We start from the raw sequence: 17,196 nt of genomic DNA on the forward strand, positions 1-17,196 counted from the left end.
GACGTGAAAGCTTCTAGCTCAGTAAGAGGATTTGTTTTTTTATAAAGACTGGCAATACAATAGTTGAATTGGGATTTTGAGATATTTCAGGTGATCTCCTGATCAACATTTTGGGTGTATTGGAAAAATCTTGGGTTTGGAAGCCTTTTAATAAAATTAGAAAACAAGTACTTTACATTCTGTGATCTTTGAAGCACTATAAGCATAAACGAGAAGTCCGTGTAACACACCGATTTTTCCGGTTCAAAAGGCCAATAGTGACAAATGGAAGTTTGTCCAAGACCTACGAGCCGTGAATGCATCTACTATATTCTCACAATGCTTAAAAGATGTGGAATGAAGTATCCAGGAATGCTTTCCAGAGTCTTAAGCAGCCGCTCACTTCAGCACCAGCCTTGGGATTACCAGATTACACTAAGTTATTCAACTTATTTGTGCAACACAAGTCGGGTTTTGCACAATTTTTTTTGACTCAGATACATGGGGACAGGCAGCGACCGGTAGCATATTTCAGTACCCAACTACCAGGATGTCTTCCTTCGTTGGCAGCAGCTTATTATGCTATACAACAGGCTCAGACAATAACTCTAAATCATCAAACCATTTTGTATATCCCACACTCTGTTGAGATTTTCCTTACTAAATGTGCCACCCAACACCTAACTTCTGCAAAAACCACTAAATATGAAGTCGAACTGTTATCAAATCCGAACCTTATCATCAAAAGATGCACTACCTTAAATCCAGCCAATCTATTCCCCACGGAAGACGACGACGAACCGTATTAGTGACTAAACCACGTATCAATCTAACAGATGTACCAATGTGTAACCCTGATCTAGTGTTCTATGTTGACGGATCAGACTTACGAAATGATAGGGGCCAACCGAGAGCAGCTTATGCAATTGTAACTCAGTTTAATGTTGACGAAACAGCCTCTCTTCCAGACGCCTTTTCAGCCCAACAAGCCGAATTGTTTGTGTTTTAACTCGAGCCTGTATTCTGGCTGAAGGACAAACAGTTAATATCTACACCGACTCCAGGTATGCTTTTGGGGTATCACGTGACTATGGATAAATTTGGAAGATTCGCGGGTACCTTACTTCTTCAGGAACCCCTATCAAAAATGCAGAACAAGTGGAAAATCTTCTGCGAGCCATTCAATGCCCCTTGAAACTTGCCATAATCACATGCCAAGCACATACAGGACAGTTGAATGAGGTAGCACTTGGGAATGCCAGAGCTGATAATGCAGCTAAGTCAGCAGCTCTGTCAAAAGGGGGGATGCAGGTGTCATTGTTCCCACTAAGGAACAATAATTGCTCAGACCCGTCACCCACTATTAATGACGTGCTGGCCTTTCAGACACAGGCCAGTACGGAGGAGGTGGTGACCTGGAGGAAGGATCAATGTTATAAAAATCCAGAAGAAATATGGGTTCATCACGACGGCCGCGTGGTGGCCCCCAGATCCTTACTTCCATGGATTGCCCGATGTGTTCATACATTCACACATGCGGGCAAAGCGGGGTGGCAGATTATATTTTGGCAACTTGGTATGCACCAGGTATTTCAGCAATTGCAAAGCAAGTCTGTGAAAATTGTGTTACCTGTTAGACAATGAATCCGGGTAAGACGGAAAAAGTAGAATCTGCCTCCCATCCAAATCCAGTGGGGCCTTTTGTACATTTACAAATGGATTTTATTGAATTACCTATGTGTATGGGATTCAAGTATGTATTAGTTATTGTAGATGTGTTCTCTAGATGGATTGAAGCCTTTCCATGTAAAAAGGCCGATGCCACTATTGTTGCTAAATGTTTGTTAAAAGAAATTGTTCCGCGCTTCGGAATCCCTGCTAAGCTTTTTAGTGATAACGGCTCACATTTCACGGGAACTGTTATAAGAGAAATGTGTAAAGATTTGCAGATTAATCAACGTTTTCATTGCAGTTATCATCCACAATCAGCTGGACTTGTTGAAAGATATAATGGAATGCTTAAAAATAAGCTGGCAAAACTATGCAATGACACTCGGCTGAAATGGACAGAACTGCTGCACTTAGCTTTGATGGTAATGCGATCTGCAACCAACAGAACAACAGGCCTGTCACCGCATGAGATAATTATGGGACGTCCCCAACGACTACATTTTACAGCACCATTTACTGCAAAACAAATGGACATCCAGAAAATGGAGGAAAATATGTTGAATTATTGTACTGCACTAACCAAATGTATTTCCAGCTTTCATTCACAGGTAAAGGAAGCCCAAGTCAAGCCAGCGGAAGGGAAGTGTCATAACCTGGAGCCAGGGGAATTCGTTTACATCAAGATTTTTAAAAGAAAAAGCGGTCTACAGCCAAGATTCGAAGGACCATACCAGGTCTTGCTGGCGACCAATACTGCAATCAAGGTAAAGGAAAGACCAACATGGATCCACGCATCCCATTGCAAACGGGCACCCGACCAGGAGGAAGGGAAGAAGGAACCAGAGGAACAGAAAAAGGAAGACTGAATAAGGAACTGTATGTACTATGGGGATTGATGGTGCTGGGCTTGACAGGGTTTTATTTTGCATTATTGATTACACAAGGGGTACAGACCCGCCACCGAAGGGAATTGCAAGTAAACGTATTCATGGCACTGAGTCATAAGTATGCTTAAGAAAGAAACTTGTCGAGTTGTTGGATATGTTCCCATGTACCTGTCCACTACGAAGGGGATATTCCCCTGAGATCTGTCCCCTTTAACGAATCAGAAATGGTAGAATGGTTGACAGTGCCAAATAGGACAATACTAACTAAGGGGCCAGAAACGAAGGAGCAAACAGAATGGAGGTCGGCAGGATATAAACTTACAGCCTTCTAGGGATGGTACCAGCCCAAGTATGATAATAACCATCAGCCTCCCTTCCTAAGCATTACTCCCAGAATAGGAAATCATGAAGTTATAATATGTGTAGTGAGTAATGAGACTACAGGTCCAGAAATGGGACGCAGCAAGTGTTCACAAATGATTAAATGGCAAGCCACAACTAATCCCACTGAGAGAAAGATAGCAACCGTTGGCTGGACAACGGTCCATAACAAAGCCCCAGGTGAAGGGTGGGGAGATGAGATCACTCGAGTAGGGATAGTGCAAAAGGACCAGGAGCTGACGCCCTATAATTGCACCTACTTTATTTGTGGCAATAAAGCCTACCCATGGTTACCAGCCGACTGGACAGGGTCCTGTTACTTAGGATATGTGGTACCCCTTATCAGATCAGTCAAGACGCTAAGGGAGGCCTATGGAAGTCGCAGATTTAAACTGAATTTGACATGGCTAAACGGAATATTCAAGGTAATGGTGTCATCCTATGGAATAGCATCGACCGAATGGCAGTTACGGGAACTGGCTAACTTAGTCGAATCAGTAGCCAATGCTACTTCCCAAGCCTTTGAAGGGATAAATGACGAAATGGTAGCTATTCGAACAGTGGCTATCCACATTCGTATGGCCTTAGATTATCTCCTAGCCAAGGAGGGAGGAACATGCGCATTAATAGGTGAAGAATGCTGTACAAATATCCTAGATAAATCAGAAGATTTATCTGGGATATATGTACAGCAGTCTAGCTGAATACATCAGGAAAAAGGTAATCGAGTATAAACAGACAGTAGGCTAGGACGGTATCACCTTGTGGGGTTGGGCATCAGGATGGTTGGGAGCCCTGGGGAAATCTGTGAGACAGGGTTTAATCATATTCCTGCTGATAGTCTTCGCCCTGAATCTATTATTTGTCGTCGTTAAGTGTTGCTGTGCCAGAGTGGGAGAAACTATGTTACCTACCGAGACCGCGGCTAGAATTATGGTAGCAACAACTGCTGAAGGCTCTTGTGTGGAATTGGAAATGGAGAGACTGTACAAGATCAGAATGGATTAAGTTGTCCTTGTGAAGGACAAAATGGGGGAACGTGGAAATGTATTTTTATCTTAGCTGATACCATACGGTATTTGTGTGCCCTTTGCAATATATATATATCAAAATGGAGTCCTGGTCCTTCCAGAACTTTCTGCATTTTAGCAGTCAGCTTGCCTAAACAGCTAAACGTGGTTTGAGATGGCTGATGGCCATCAGACAGCTAGTAGAAAAGTCATGCTGAGACAAGTACCCCCCCATGGAGCTTTCCTATTGTCTACACTACAGAAGTTCCATGTCACCCACCCTTATCTTCTAGCCATTATCTCCTGCAGAGACCTCATCCATTTGATGCAAACAGATAAACTGACCATGAAATTGAACTTTCCTGACACAATACAAGACAGGTGATAGCCAATTACCTATGACTCATGGAGTAATGGCCGGTTGGCCAACTGATAACCCTGACAAAAGGAAATATCTGGATACCATGTCAGGACCAGGATATAGTAATCAACTCTTTATCTTTATTCACTGACTGTGAGACAGAGCAATACACAGGGAGAGGCCATAACTTAGGTTTTACTGTATAATTATCTTGTTAAACTGAACCCTTTCGGAGGTGTTCACTTAGCCCTTGACTGAGTGTAACCTGCACCTTGCTAGCAAGTAAATTAAAGAAACTTCTACCGGAGCTGTAAGTGTCGGTGTCATTCTTTTCGGAGGTCGAGATTTCGACAGCTCACAGAGCCCATGGACAATCCTGATCTTATTCTCTATACGGATGGATCATCACATAGGCCGTCGGATGATTTGTTTTTGGCAGGCAATGCTATTGTAAATCCCCACGAAATTGTTGAAGCATTCGCCCTGCCTCCCGGAACCTCGGCTGAGGCTGCTGAATTGTTTGTCCTCACTAGAGCTTGTATAATAGCTAAAGATCATACTGCAAATATCTATACTGATTCTAGATATGCATTCGGTGTGGTCCATGTTTTTGGACAACTGTGGAAAAACAGAGGCTTTATCACCTCTGGTTGAAAGCATATTAAGCACTCACAACTGGTGCTTAATCTATTAGATGCCATTCAGTTGCCAAGTAAGGTAGCCGTTATCAAATGTGCAGCCCACACAACCGGTGAGGATGAAGTATCAGTAGGAAATAGGATGACTGACGAAGCAGCCAAACAGGCTGCTTCGGCACTGGCAGACTGCCTTCAAGCAGTCTCGGTTTCCCAACGAAAGGTAATTGACATCCAACAACTTAAAACAGCCCAACAACAAGTTACCAGGCAGGAAGGAAGAAATTGAGAAAACCAGGGTTGTTTTTTAAAAAACGACATTTGATATCACCCTGATGAGCGAACTGTTTGCCCTAGATCTCTATTTTTGCCCCTGTCTCGCCTAGCACACGGTCAGGCTCACATGGGCAAAGGAGGGATGATACATGCTATCAATGCACAGTGGTATGCACCAGGAATAACAGTAGTAATTTAGAAAGTTGCTAGGACATGCCAAATTTGTCAGCAAAATAACAGAGGTAAAACACCTGCTGGCTATGATCATCTACCCCAACCAAGTATGCCTTTTGAAAATTTGCTAATTGACTTTGTACACATGCCTCCAGTATCAGGTCTTAAGTAACTATTAGTCATAATAGATATGTTCACAAGGTTGGTAGATGCGTACGCCACTAGGAGAGACGATGCCCGAACAGTAGTAAAAATTCTATTTAAAGAAATAGTACCAAGATATGGGATACCTATGGGAATCAACAGTGACAGGGGAACACACTTCACAGGAAAAATAGTGCAAAACCTTGCAGAAGCGTTAGGGTTCCAGTGGAAGTTACATATACCATATCAGCCACAGTCCTCGGGAATGGTAGAAAGAGTAAATGGGAAAATAAAATCTACCCTGACCAAGATATGTCAGGAGACTGGACTGAAGTGGCCAGAAGCCTTACCATTAGTATTGTATACAGTGAGAAACCAGAAAAACCGAAACACTGATTTGACACCACATGAAGCCTTATTAGGAAGACCAATGCCTACTGGGGTAAAACCACCACTGGCAGATGAAAAAATAGCATTAATTTGGAATTATGAAAAATCACTAAAGTATACTCAGGCCATGTGTGAAATAGCAAGAAGTCTGCATGAACAAATAAAGCAGACACAGGTTCCCCCGTCGGAAGGAAATATGCACCCTTTCATTACTGGAGATCAAGTGTTAGTAAAAACATTAAATAAAGAATCCTTTTCTCCTAGGTGGAAAGGACCGTATCAGATAATTCTCATAACACGAACCGCTTTGAAGTTGGAAAAGCACCCGAAATGGGTGCATGCAACCCGCTGTAAAAATTATTTCCCCGACGAATTACAGCCGAAGGAAAAGGCATTGAACCAGGACGTTCTACGGTCGCCCGACTAAGAAAACAGCCATCTTCTAGCTGAGGAACTGTACCTGCTCTTGTATTAAATATTTGGACTTGAATTTATTGCCGAAAATTCACGGACGGATGTCAGAGCTCATTTGTGTGCAAGTTTGGGCCTTTATTATTTGGGTCACTGTTACTATCGTGTGGCCGTGTTGTTATTGTAACGGCTTACTTCAAGTGTGGTATAGAAACAAACAAGAAAGGGAAGATGGGAAGGGACAGTTGGAAATATTATAAATGGACGTTAGGTATACTGATCATTTTAGCGACAGGGAACTCCCAGCAGGAGGAAGAATTCCTAAAAGAAGGAAGAGTATGGAAGGGAAATATGGTATAGGAAAGAAGTAATAGTATAAGGCAGCAAGGCAATTTTATACCAGTAGGCCAAAATTGAAAGTCACCTCTTTGACAGTACACCACTGGTGGGATGTGTTTACCGGATGGTCCCCAAAAGCTACAGCAGTACTGAAGCTTGCTATACACCCCATAGTAATCGTAGGTGTGGTTATGCTTGTATTATTAATAATCCATTGCGGAATGTGGATAAAATTAAAAAATGTAATTAGTCAAGTAATAGGCCTGCTCTCCGAAATAGAAAGAAAAGGTGTATGCCTGAAAGGGAGGTTAAGTCGTTTAGAGGAAAAGGTTGATGAAGACGGTTATCTCAAAATGCGATCCTATCCTGAAGGGTATACACCCCCTTTTGTCAAGAAGAGAATATAGGAAATTGTGTTGAACTAAAAAATAAAAAGATCAACAAGGAGGGAATTGTGGCAGAAAGAATCTATGAATCTATGGCTTATGGAAGAGTGAAGGGTTAAATTCTGTTTCTGCTATGCTTAAAGAAATAATAGGACTAGAAAAATAGCTGCACTTTTTAGCCTTGCAACTTAGAGATGCAATTAAATGACCATCTGGTATTAAAAGGGAGTCTCCTTTTTATTCTGCTTATCAGACTGTGAACAGAGAAAAACTATGCAAGGACAGATAGAGTGTGTACCTCCCGAGACGGCCTTTGTACTCGTGGGACTAATGAATGAGATTCCTTTACTATTTCTGTATTCAATTTCTGTATAAAGATAAGTGCAATTTGCTTGTACGACAGAGTTTTTGCCTTGGTACGGTCCAAGCAGGCTCTCCGAGATATATCTTGCTTTGTAAAACACATTCTCTGGAAGTGCACTTCTGAAAGTCTCCGCCTGAGTTAATTAAAGCTAAATATTTACTCGACAGATTCGTGAGATGGGTATATAGACATCTTTACTCAGAGAATGGTGAGATGGGGATATAGACATCTTTACCCAGAGAGTGGTGAGATGGGGATGTAGACATCTTCACCCAGAGAATGGTGAGATGGGGATATAGACATCTTTACCCAGAGAGTGGTGAGATGGGGATATAAACATCTTTACCCAGAGAATGGTGAGATGGGGTAATATACATCTTTACCCAAAGAGGGGTGAGATGGGGATATATACATCTTTAACCAAGAATGGTGAGATGGGGATATAGACATTTTTACACAGAGTGGAGTGAGGTGTGGATATAGTAACCTTTACCCAGGGAATGGTAAGATGGGGATATTGACATCTTTACCCAGAGAGGGTTGAGATGGGGATATAGACATATTTACCAAGAGAGGGTTGAGATGGGGATATAGACATCTTTACCCATAGAAAATTGATATGGGAATATAGACATCTTTACCCAGGGAATGGTGAGATGGGGATATAGACATCTTTACCCAGGGAATGATGAGATGGGGATATAGACATCTTTACCCAGGGATTGATGGGATGGGAATATAGACATCTTTACCCAGAGAATGGTGAGATGGGGATATAGACAAATTTACAAAGAGTATGGTGAGATAGGGATATAGGCATCTTTACCCAGAGAATGTTGAGATGCGGATATGGACATCTTTACCCATAGAATAGTGAGATGAGGATCTAGAAATCTTTACCCAGAGAATGGTGAGATGGGCATATAGACATCTTTAGCTAGGGAATGTTGAGATGTGGATATGGACATCTTTACCCAGAGAATGGTGAGATTGGGATATAGACATCTTTACCCAGGGAATGGTGAGATGGGGATATAGACATCTTTTCCCATAGAATGGTGAGGTTGGGAGATGGACATCTTTACCACGGAATGGTGAGGTGGGGATATAGACATCTTTACCCAGAGAATGGTGAGATGGGGATATAGACATCTTTACCCAGGGAATGGTGAGATGGGGATATATACATCTTTACCCAGAGAGGGGTGAAATGGGATATAGACATCTTTAACCAAGAATGTTGAGATGGGGATATAGACATCTTTACCCAGGGAATGGGGAGATGGGGATAAAGACATATTTACCCAGGGAATGGTGAGATGGGGATATAGACATCTTTATCCAGAGAGTTGTGAGATGGGGATATAGACATATTTACACAGGAAATGGTGAGATGGGGATATAGACATCTTTACCCAGAGAAGGGGTAGATGGGGAGGTACACATCTTTAACCAGGGAGGGTTGAGATGGGCATATAAACATCTTTAACCAGGGAACGGTGAGAGGGGGTTATAGACATCTTTACACAGAGAGGGGTGAGATGGGGATATAGACATCGTTACCCAAAAAGTGGTAGGATGGGGATATAGACATCTTTACCCAGAGAATGGTGAGATGCGGATATAGATATCTTTACCCAGGGAATGTTGAGAATTGAATATAGGCATCTTTACCCAGAGAATGGTGAGATAGGGATATTGACATTTTAACCCAGAGAATGGTGACATGTGGATAAAGATATCTTTACCCAGAGAATGGTGAGATCGCGATATACATATCTTTACGAAGGGAATGGTGAGATGGGGATATGGATATCTTTACCCAGAGAATGGTGAGATGGGGATATAGACATCTTTACACAGAGAATGTTGAGTTGCGGTTATGGACATCTTTACCCAGAGAATGGTGAGATGGGGATATAGATATCTTTACCCAGGGAATGATGAGATGTGGATTTAGACATCTTTACCCAAGAATGATGAGATGTGTATATAGACATTTTTACCCAGAGAGTGGTGATATGGGGATTTAGACATCTTTACCCAGAGAATGGTGATATGGGGATATATACATCTTTACCCAGAGAGGGGTGAGCTGGGGATATAGACATCTTTTCCCACAGAATGGTGAGATGGGGATATAGACATCTTTTCCCAGGGAATGATGACATGGGGATGTATATATATTTTCCCAGAGAATGGTGAGATGGGGATATAGATATATTTAACCAGGGAACGGTGAGATGGGAATGAGACATCCTTACCCAGAGAATGGCGACATGGGAATATAGACATCTTTACCCAGGGAATGGTGAGATGGGGATATAGACATCTTTACCCAGGGAATGGTGAGATGGGGATATAAACATCTTTACCAAGAGAATGGTGAGATGGGGATGGAGACATCTTTGCCCAGAGAATGGTGAGATGGGGATATAGATATCTTTACCCAGAGAATGGTGCGATGGGGATATAGACATCTTTACCCAGAGAATGGTGAGATGGGGATATATACACCTTTTCCCAGGGAATGGTGAGATGGGGATGTAGATATCTTTACCCAGAGAATGGTGAGATGTGGATATAGATATCGTTACCCAACGAATGGTGAGATGGGGATATAGATATCTTTACCCAGTGAACGGTGAGATGGGAATGTAGACGTCCTTACCCAGAGAATGGCGAATTGGGGATTTAGACATCTTTACTCAGGGAATGGTGAGATGGGGATATAGACATCTTTACGCAGGGAATTGTGAGATGGGGTGGTAGACATCTTTACCCAGAGAATGGTGAGGTGGGGATATAGACATCTTTACACAGGGAAAGGGGAGATGGGGATACAGACATTTTTACCCAGGGAGTGGTGAGATGCGGATATAGACATTGTTACCAAGAGAATGGTGAGATGGCGATATAGACATCTTTCTCCAGGGAATGATGAGATGGGGCTATAGACATCTTTACAATGCGAATGGTGATATGGGGATATAGATATCTTTACCCAGAGATTGGTGAAATGGGGATATAGACATATTTACCCTGAGAAGGGTGAGATGGGGATATAAACATCTTTACCCAGAGAATGGTGAGATAGGGATATTGACATCTTTACCCAGGGAATGGTGAGATGGGGATCAAGCCATCTTTAACCAGGGAATGGTGAGATGTGGATATAGACAGCTTTACTCAGGCAATGGTGAGTAGGTGAAATAGACATATTTACTCAGGGAATGGTGAGATGGGGATCTAGAAATCTTTACCCAGAGAATGATGAGATGCGGATATAGACATCTTTACCCTGAGAGGGGTGAGATGGGGATATAGACATCTTTACCCAGAGAATGGTAAGGTTGGGATATTGACATCTTTACCCAGGGAATGCTGAGATGGAGATATAGACATCTTTACCCAGGGAATGGTGAGATGGGGATATAGACATCTTTACCCAGGGAATGGTGAGATGCGGATATGGACATCTTTACCCATAAAATGGTGAGATGGAGATCTAGAAATCTTTACCCAGAGAATGGTGAGATTGGGATATAGAGATCTTTAGCCAGGGAATTGTGAGATGTGGATATAGACATCTTTACCCAGAAAATGGTGAGATGGGGATATAGATATCTTTACCTAGGGAATGATGAGATGGGGATATAGACATCTTTACTCAGAGATGGTTGAGATGGGGATATAGACATCTTTACCCAGAGAATGGTGAGATGGGGATATATACATCTGTACCCAGAGAATGATGAGACGGAGATATAGACATCTTTACCCAAGAAATGGTGAAATGGGATTATAGACATCTTTACGCAGGGAATGGTGAGATGGGGAAATATACATCTTTACCCAGAGAGGTGTGAGATGGGGATATAGACATCTTTACCCAGAGGGGGGTGAGATGGGGATATAGACAACCTTACCCAGAGAGGCGTGAGATGGGGATATACATTTCTTTACCTAGAGAGTTGTGAGATGGGGATATTATTACATCCTTACGCAGAGACTGGTGAGATGGGGATATAGACATCCTTACCCAGAGAGGGCTGAGATTGGGATATAGACATCTTTACCCAGGGAATGGTGAGTTGGGGATATAGACATATTTACCCAGAGAAGGCTAAGATCTGGATATAGACATCTTTACACAGGGAATGGTGAGATGGGGGTATAGACATCTTTACCAGAAAGGCGTGAGATGGGGATATACACATCTTTACCCACAGAGGGGTGAGATGGGGATATAGACATCTTTACCCTGAGAGGGGTGAAATGGGGATATAAACATCTTTACCCAGAGAATGGTGAGATAGAGATATTGACATCTTTAAGTAGGGAATGGTGAGATGGAGATCAAGCCATCTTTAACCAGGGAATGGTGAGATGGGGATATAGACAGCTTTACTCAGGCAATGTTGAGTAGGTGAAATAGACATATTTTCTCAGGGAATGGTGAGATGGGGATCTAGAAGTCTTTACCCAGAGAATGATGAGATGCGGATATAGAAATCTTTTCCCTGAGAGGGGTGAGATGGGGATATAGACATCTTTGCCCAAAGAAAGGTGAGGTTGGGATATTGACATCTTTACCCAGGGAATGGTGAGATGGAGATATAGACATCTTTACCCAGGGAATGCTGAGATGGAGATATAGACATCTTTACCCAAGGAATGATGAGTTGGGGATATAGACATCTTTACCCAGGGAATGTTGAGATGCGGATATGGACATTTTTACCCATAGAATGATGAGATGGGGATCTAGAAATCTTTACCCAGAGAATGGTGAGATGGGGATTTAGAGATCTTTAGCCAGGGAATGGTGAGATGTGGATATAGACATCTTTACCCAGAGAATGGTGAGATGGGGATATAGACATCTTTACCCAAGGAATGATGAGATGGGCATATAGACATCTTTACCGAGAGACGGTTGAGATGGGGATATAGATATCTTTACACAGAGAATGGTGAGATGGGGATATATACATCTTTACCCAGAGAATGATGAGATGGATATATAGACATCTTTACTGAAGGAATGGTAAAATGGGGTTATAGACATCTTTACACAGGGAATGGTGAGATGTGGAAATAGACATCTTTACCCAGAGAGGGGTGAGATGGGGATATAGACATCTTTACCCAGAGAGGGGTGAGATGGGGATATAGACAACCTTACCCAGAGAGGCGTGAGATGTGGATATACATTTCTTTACCTAGAGAGTTGTGAGATGGGGATATATTTACATCCTTACGCAGAGAATGGTCAGATGGGGATATAGACATCCTTACCCAGAGAGGGCTGAGTTTGGGATATAGACATCTTTAGCCAGGGAATGGTGAGTTGGGGATATAGACATATTTACCCAGAGAAGGCTAAGATCGGGATATAGATATCTTTACCCAGTGAATGGTGAGATGGGGGTATAGACATCTTTACCAGAAAGGCGTGAGATGGGGATATACACATCTTTACACACAGAGGGGTGAGTTGGGGATATAGACATCTTTACCCAGGGAATGTTGAGATGCGGATATGGACATTTTACCCATAGAATGATGAGATGGGGATCTAGAAATCTTTACCCAGAGAATGGTGAGATGGGGATTTAGAGATCTTTAGCCAGGGAATGGTGAGATGTGGATATAGATATCTTTACCCAGAGAATGGTGAGATGGGGATATAGACATCTTTACCCAGGGAATGATGAGATGGGGATATAGACATCTTTACCGAGAGGCGGTTGAGATGGGGATATAGACATCTTTACACAGAGAATGGTGAGATGGAGATATATACATCTTTACCCAGAGAATGATGAGATGCATATATAGCCATCTTTACCGAAGGAATGGTAAAATGGGGTTATAGACATCTTTACACAGGGAATGGTGAGATGTGGAAATATACATCTTTACCCAGAGAGGGTTGAGATGGGGATATAGACATCTTTACCCAGAGAGGGGTGAGATGTGGATATAGACATTTTTATCCAGAGAGGCGTGAGATGGGGATATACATTTCTTTACCCAGAGAGTTGTGAGATGTGGATATAGACATCCTTACCCAGAGAGGGCTGAGATGGGGATATAGACATCTTTACCCAGGGAATGGTGAGTTGTGGATATAGACATATTTACCCAGAGAATGCTAAGATCGGGATATAGACATCTTTACCCAGGGAATGGTGAGATGCGGGTATAGACATCTTTACCAGAGAGGCGTGAGATGGGGATATACACATCTTTACCCACAGAGGGGTGAGATGGGGATACAGACATCTTTACCCACAGAATGGAGATATGTGGATATAGACAGCTTTATCCAGAAGGGATGAGATAGGGATATAGACATCTTTATCCAGAGAGGGGTGAGATGGGGATATAGATATCTTTACCCAGGGAATGGTGAGATGGGAATATAGACATCTTTACCCAGAGAGAGGTGAGATGGGTATATAGATATCTTTACACAGCGAATGGCGAGATGGGTTATATAGAATCCTTTACCCAGCGAATGGTGAGATGGGGATATAGACATCTTTACCCAGAGAGGGGTGAGATGGGGATATAGACATCTTTATCCAGAGAGGGTTGAGATGGGGATATAGATTTCTTTACCCAGCGAATGGTGAGATGGAGATATAGATATCTTTACCCAGAGTGGGTGTGGAAGAAAGAATCTATGAATCTATGGCTTATGGAAGAGGGAAGGGTTAAGTTCTGTTTCTGCTATGCATAATGAAATAATAGGACTAGAAAAATAGCCACGCTTTTTAGCCTTGAAACTTAAGAGATGCAATTAAATGACCATCTGGTATTAAAAGGGAGTCTCCTTTTTATTCTGCTTATCAGACTGTGAACAGAGAAAAACTATGCAAGGACAGATAGAGTGTGTACCTCCCGAGACGGCCTTTGTACTCGTCGGACTAATGAATAAGGTTCCTTTTCTATTTCTGTATTCAATTTCTGTATAATGAGAAGTGCAATTTGCTTGTACGACAGAGTTTTTTGCCTTGGTACGGTCCAAGCAGGCTCTCCGAGATATATCTTGCTTTTTAAAATAAATTCTCTCGAAGTGCACTTCTGAAAGTCTCCGCCTGAGTTAATTTAAGCTAAATAAATTCCTCGACGGATTCTGGCATAGTCGGCAGGATCTCCAAAAAACGAGAACCAAAAGAACTAAATTAAATTTTTAAAGATAAAAGAGGAAATTTAAGGACCTTCCTAGATGAAAGAATGAAGGTGCCGAGGCCGTCCTAGCAAAAGGGGGACGGGCTGCCGAGATCCACTAGGGGGTGAGGTATAAGGTAGCTACCACTAAGAAACTAAAATAACAAAAAGACAAAAGGAGACCACGAGCTGAGCAGAAAAGAGAACACCGGTGAGCGCTTTGTTAATTATTGTATATTTTGTAGGATTGTCCTAATTCTCATTTCAGAAAAGATCGCGAGACGTTGCACCCGGAAGAATGGGAAACGGCTTTAGTCGAGCAGGGCGCTCGTGCCCAGGTCCTAGAAAAGGAAAGACGGACGACGTCTCGACTGAAAGAATGAAAGTACATCCTAAGACTGAGAAAATAATCAGTAAGGTAGTAAAGCAAAGAGAGAAGGTAGGAGATCCCATTGTGCCGCCCGGCTCGCCGGCGGACACTGTAATTGAAGAAACAGGAGATGACAGATACGCGGTAATGTTTAGTAGCGATTTGTACGGTTGGTCTGATGGGGTTTGGCCATATGGAGGAAGATTTAAATTGTCCTTAATTGAGGAATGGAGACAGATCACCAAAAATGGGATGGGGGACCCCGCTTGGGATAAAGATTATTTGGAGAATTTTTTTAAAAAATGGACAGAGGTGGCAAAGAGTCACCAGCCACCTAAAAATAAAAAGAAAGAGGAGGAGGGTAAGGAGAAGCCCCTCCCTCTTACAGCCCCCCGAGTGCACCGGTTCTGACCGCTTCCCCCTTTTGGCTTATACCTCCGTCTTCCAACCACCAAGCCGGATGATTGGCAGGAGATTATAGAAATAGTGGCCGCTCAGCTGGATCAGGCCTCTAGGCGACGAGAAAATCCACAAAACCCACCAGAAAATGAAAACAAGGAAAGAGGAGCCGATGGATGGGACCCGGGAGCATCTGGGTCAGGGGAAGCCAGAGCCTCTGGAGAAGAGGGCATAGACCACAGATCTGGGGTAATAACAAGAGGGCAAGTGGCTCAAAGAGAAGCCGCTGACTCTACTTCCCAAACCCCCGTAGGCCAAAATCCTAGGGTAATGATAGGAACTACGGCAGTTTTAAAACCATGGTCCCCTGGGGAAGCCAGAGATATGAAATCAGCCGCCCCTAATCCTGTTGAGAAGCCAGTAGCCTTTCACAACTGGCTTGAGCAAAACTGTACCATTTATAACCCCCTCCCCGGAGATGTGAAATTATTACTGCAGGCAGCATATGGGTCCGCTTGGCAAGGGGTGTAAGATATGTTCCCTATACCCGCCGGCGAAAATGGAGATTGGCGGGAAAATAATGACATAGAAGGACATGAGTGCCGGGAACATTGGTTACAGCACCGGGGCAAGGATGCCATATTAAGGGGAGCTAAAAAAGCATTGAGATATAGGGGAAGTTACCCGCTGCTTGCAGAAAGCAGAAGAATCGATGATAGATTTTGCAGGCAGATGGAAGAAAAGTTGGGACGAGCATGCAGCAATAGCAATGGATCAAAATGAGCCTTTGGCAGTCCAAACTTGTTAAATTGTATGTTGCCACAACAAGCAAGTACATACAAAATTAAGATCTTGGACTGGCAAGGAAAAAGTTGGAAAGAAACGATCACAGTACTGGCCAACATGGATAGGGAGGGACTATTTACCTATAAGGAAAACAAGGCTAAAACAGCAGGTCAGTACTATCAGCAAAAAGGAAGAAGACAATCGCACAATAATAGAGGAGGGTTTGAGGAACGAGGACGAGGAAGAGGGAGAGGATAGTGGCCCCAAAGAGACCGCTCTCAAGATGAGTGTAGAAATTGCGGAAGAAAAGGGCATTGGGCTCACGATTGCAGATGCCCCGCGAAACAGGATGGAGGATTGGAATGGGGTTTCCCCAAACCTCCACCTCCCTTGACCCCTCAGTTTTCGTTCTCTAACCCCAACCCGCACCCATCAGCATAGGGATGCCCCGGAGGCTTAGTGGTACAGGCGCCAGCCCTCCGCCTATCAGCGGACATAGAAGAAAACCCTCTGGCAGTAGTAAAAGTAGGAGACACTTATGTGAAGTTCCTTGTGAATACCGGTGCGACTATGTCTTCTGTACCATCCTCTGTGGGATTACCTGTAAGCAACACGACCGTCTTAAGTATGGGTGTGGCCGGTATCCCCATGAAAGAATTTTTATCGGAACATAACAAAATGATAATTGAAGGACAATCGGTTAATGATGAGACTTTGATAGTCTCTAAAACAACACCGCTCCCTTTATTGGGAAGACAGACTTTGTGCAAACTGGGAGCCACAATTTATTGCACAAAGGAAGGAATGTACATGGAGCTCCCTCCATATAATATTCATCAGTTCTTTAATGGGATTAAAGAAGAGAAAAGTAGGATAACTAAGAAAAGGCTGCCTTCTATTGTTGGCAATTGAATGGCAACTTGTATTCCCCCTTGATACATGAAGTTATACAAAACTTAAAAGCTAAATTTGACTCTAATACTGAAGAATTGATGTATAGAATTTTGACAAGCTTTGAGGCAGTTCAGCTTCAATGTACAGCCTGGTACAC

This window comes from Pristiophorus japonicus, chromosome Y (assembly GCF_044704955.1).
Source record: "Pristiophorus japonicus isolate sPriJap1 chromosome Y, sPriJap1.hap1, whole genome shotgun sequence".
Taxonomy (NCBI): domain Eukaryota; kingdom Metazoa; phylum Chordata; class Chondrichthyes; family Pristiophoridae; genus Pristiophorus; species Pristiophorus japonicus.